The sequence below is a fragment of the Aplysia californica genome, unplaced genomic scaffold (assembly GCF_000002075.1).
Source record: "Aplysia californica isolate F4 #8 unplaced genomic scaffold, AplCal3.0 scaffold00015, whole genome shotgun sequence".
NCBI classification, from domain to species: Eukaryota; Metazoa; Mollusca; class Gastropoda; order Aplysiida; family Aplysiidae; genus Aplysia; species Aplysia californica.
This window is the reverse complement of record NW_004797285.1, coordinates 247969-252789: the sequence shown is the minus strand read 5'-3', so window position 1 is coordinate 252789 and position 4821 is coordinate 247969.

Below are 4821 nucleotides of genomic sequence, written 5' to 3'. Positions count from 1 at the left end.
TAGAAGCTATACGATTGGACGAATCACAGAAAGGAAAACGTTCAGGTGTGAATCATATACAGCTTTTGATTGGTTGAAAATAAAAATGAGCCTGTCGGATTTCTTTTTGGAAATGGAAATGTAGTATGAAAGTAAATAACAATTATTTTTTCATATCATTTATAGCCTGTGTCTTTTTGTATGCATTTTGGATGTACCGGAGGTCACCCATTAGACCTAATCTGGGCATTTTTGAATGTTTAGAAATTATGGCCAAAAATACACATTGCCTTCTTTCTTTTTATAACACATTATTACGGTACACAATTGGGTTCGAAATCAATTAATTGATGACATTGTCATTATTCGACGTGAGAAAAAAATCCACTAATTTGATCAATTATTACCTTGTAATACACAGCAATAAGTATAAGTATCACATTCACCGTTGAAAACTTGCACACAAATTTCAGTTTTGTTGATATAGCCTAGTTTGATAACCGATGTATTTACATCTTAAATTTTGGTCGTGGGCGGATGGAACGATCGTCGTACTCGTGGGCCCAATGCCGGAATAGGCTACACCTTCGCCCTCGGGGGATTTTTATTTTGTTTTTGTTTTAGTCAGAATTTTACGGCGCTTGTAACTGCATTCGGTCATATGAGTGCGCTCTCGGGAGATTGAAATGACAACAAACTAATATTGGTATGCTACAGCTATTCCATTTAATCTTATATATTTTTTTGGGTCTATATAGATATTTAATATTTTATTAAGCTCACTCATGACTTATTATGCAGTTTCAAGCGCCCGTAAAAGTAAAACACTGACAAAAAACCTAAATAAACAGCTACCAATACTAATTATAAGTTTGTCACAAACCTTTAATGTTTATATATTACTGTTCATTAATATTATGCTGACGGTACTGTGAGCCTGTTTATTGTGAGTGCAAGCATATAGGCTTACAATTATTTGTTATGTTATGTGCACAGATGTGTGTGGAAGAGAGGATGTGTGAGGGAGGAGTGTTTGTGTATATGGGTGTGCGTATGCGTGTGAGTGTGCATGTTTGTGAGGGGGGGGGGGTGTATATGCGTGCGTGCGTGCATGTGTGTGTGTGAATGTGTATGTGTGTGTGTGTGTGTGTGTGTGTGTGTGTGTGTGTGTGTGTGTGTGTGTGTGTGTGTGGTGTGTGTGCATGTGTGTATGTGGCCAAATACCAAACCAATGTGCCAGGACCTTGACAATAAAGATGTATCTTATCTTAAAAGTTATCTACAGACTTCAACATAAGTTAAGGACCACCTTGACAGACAGCCCTGATTTTTTTTAAATCCGGAAAGACAGCAAGGAATATTTCAAAACATTTTGCTTTGAAAGTGTTAATGGGTTACCAATGAACACTACGAAGCTTCCTAAAAGGCCAAAACCACCACGTGCAGTACTGAAATTCTTGGGGAATTTTAGCCAAATTTGCTGTTTTTTATCGACTTGTGTGCGACACCACGGGCGGACATTCCTCAGTTAAAATGTCTGATGCACGTCATAAACTGACGTATGGTCTCGAACTGTGCTCACTTTGGTGGCAATATAAGCCGCCGTTTGCGCAAAATCCAACATCGCACCAACATGCCACCAAGACGAAAGCTGAGTCTTTGATAGTGCCAGAGCTATGGCATGGCTGCAGAATGGAGTTGGAGCCCGAGAAGTTGCCAGAAAGCTTGCAGTGTCACACTCTGTCATTGTCCGCCTGAGGCAGCGCCATCAAGCCATTGGATCAGTCCAAGAATGCCCACGTGCAGGCCGACCCAAGAAGACCACCCAGAGTGTTTGCAAGTGGTCCTCAGCTTATGTTGAAGTCTGTATACGAGGACTCCGCTGCTGCTCTGGCTGTCTTATATTCATCCCTATAAATTTCTCAAAGCATTAAACGAGCACAGTCACGAGGCAGCCACTGTGGTGAGTGAGTAGGCAGCAAGTCATAATAACAAAACGAGTCAGGAGGCTCAACGGTATCGTCGGTGTCACAAGAAATCCACTTAAATCTGTTTTTGTTCTTTTAACACTAGAGACAAAAAAAAGAAGTTTTTGCTGTGTTCCTATTATCATAGTTAGGAACCATGAATAGCAAGACAATTGAAAGCCCTGAACATTGTATTAGACTGCATTTTGGCGGTTTTAAAAGATGCTTTATTGATAGACACTTTCGGACAGAGTAAACATTGAAAGTTCACAAAATTTGGATTTAAGTGGAAATTGCTTGCGACAGCGACGCGAAGTGGAAAATAAACCGGGTGTCTTTTAACAAAGGCCAATAGAAAGGGTCGTCTTCGAACCAGTTTCAACAAAACTCTGAACAAGCAAAATTCAAGCATGAGAACACCAAGTCTATATTATAAAGAAAATTGATAGAAAAATATCAAGTTAAAAAACTTTCGACCAAAATTGAGTGAAACGCAAAACTTTGCAACTTCTTCAGAATCAACCATATTGCTTCATTTCAAATAGCCACTATTTGTGCACTAAAGAAAAAAATTCATAGTTTAATTTTTCAAAAGAGGAGATGGCTATTTTTAAATCTCCAGGTGTTGACCATTGCTCTCGTTACAAGCTTCAGAAAGCCACTGGGAATTTTGAATGGCCCGTGGCGTGTTTAAAGGGGTCGATTCTTTGGACGTCATGTTTAACATTGAGTTTTAACGGTTCGATTATTTGTGGGTTGTTTCCAAAAAAAATAAAAAGTAGACTCTGTCCATAAAAAAAAAAATCCCAAAGAATGGGGGGGCCGGTGGGGGTTTTCCCCCCCCCCCCCCCCCCCCCTTCCCTTGTCCTGAAACCAGAACGTGCGTATCACGCTCCTGTAGATGAACACTTTTAAGAAGTAAAATTTTTCGTTCTATCCAATTTTGTTTGAAATTTTAAAAACTTGATATTTCTCGAACGCTTTGATTATATGTAAGAGACTTGATTTCCTCAAGGTTGAATTTGTTTTTATTCGAAGGTTTGTAGCATTTGGTGCCCTGCACTTTTAAATGCTCAAAATGTAGCAAACTTTTGTCTGTCATAACAAAAGCCACCGGTCATTTTAACATTTAAATTTTCTTTTTTTTTTTGCACGTAAGAAATGGTATCCTCTACAGATACAATGGCCGTGGTCAGTAAATGACGGATGAAAATAATAATAATAATAATAATAATAATAATAATAATAATAATAATAATAATAACAATGATGATGATAATAATAATAATAATAATAATAATAATAATAATAATAATAATAATAATAATAATAATAATAATAATAATAATAATTGTTATTATTATTAATTAATTAAATTTTTTGGAAAGGGGGGGGGGGGGGGGGGTAACGGCTCTCACAAGTGCATGAGATCATATGAGCGCGCGGGACACATTAAACATTTTCAGCTTGTAGGAATTTTTGAATTTTGGATGGGTGGCGGCCGAAGCCTACTGTTATCAATTTTTGACCACCAAGGGATCTTTAACGTGCGCAACTTGCACACGGGACCTCCGAGATTTTTCGCCGTTGTCCGAGAAAGCTAGGTGTAGATCTTTCCTACCAGAAGGTCAAAGGTGAGGCCATAAGACAGCAGTAAGAAGAAGCCAAGGAGTAACAGTAGAAAGGCTGCGGAAAGAGTCAGAAACCCGGAGGAGGGGGCAAAGGAGGTGAAGGGGTGGGGACAGAAATTGGAGAAGAAAGCAGACAACAGAAGATTGCTAGAGAGCAGGAAAAGAGGTGAAAGGAGACAATTTTTAGTGAAGAAAATTTATTCGTCGCTACCCGGATTCGAACACGGGACCTCTGAATGAGAGGTGAACACCTTAACCTCTAGGCCACGAGAGCCCCCCGTTATTATTACATGTATTATTATTATTATTATTATGATGATGATGATGATGATGATGATGATGATGATGATGATGATGATGATGATTGTTACGAAGTGACTATTTCTCCGAACGGTTTCCGATCTCGAGATTTTTTGGGTTATTTGCGAGATTTAGGCGTCATCCTCAGGGTTACCAGCGCTAGGGATTTTTCACTAGATCTAGTGATTTTTTCAAAATCTAGTGATCTAGTGAATGTTTTTGAAAAAAAAACTAAATCTAGTGGTTTTTTGGTTTTCTTATTTTAATTAATTTTTTTTCTTCAGTTTTTCACTTATCTTTTTCTTTTTTTTAAATGTCCGCAATAGGCTGTGTTCAAAATGCACATATTCTATGGCCTAATAAGTTATAATACCCCGAGGAAAGATGAAAGATAAAATCTGGCAAATTAGCTATTGTAAGCCTAGCTTCATGCCAAATTGCCTTCAAGTGGGCAATTATGGAATTGTGATTGACAGGTGTCAGGGCCTATATTCTTGGAATTAATTAATTTGTAAAAAAAAACAAAAATAAAAACCAAAAAAATCAGAAAAAAGTCACGACCTGGGCCTTGGAAATTTTTTGTTTAACAAAACTGGTGAGTTTTCGTGGGGGGGGGGGGGCTTTTTTAAATGAATCTAGTGATTTGTAAACAAAAATAGTGAATATTTTCATGAAATTTAGTGATTTTGATAAAGCCTCACCACTGGCAACCATGGTCATCCTTTCATTCTGCCATTCTACGCACGAGGACTGGGAAGAAGCATTTTTTTCGTTTTTGCCTCAAATTCAATTTCTAGAGCTAGAGATTTTTAAATGTCTGAATACAGGTATTCAAATACTTCTGTCGTGGTTGGGGCAACGTTCCCGGACATACTTAATTTGAAAATACATCCTAAAGGTACTGCGAGAAAACAAGACTGCTCGACCTTGGCAGTAACCTGCTA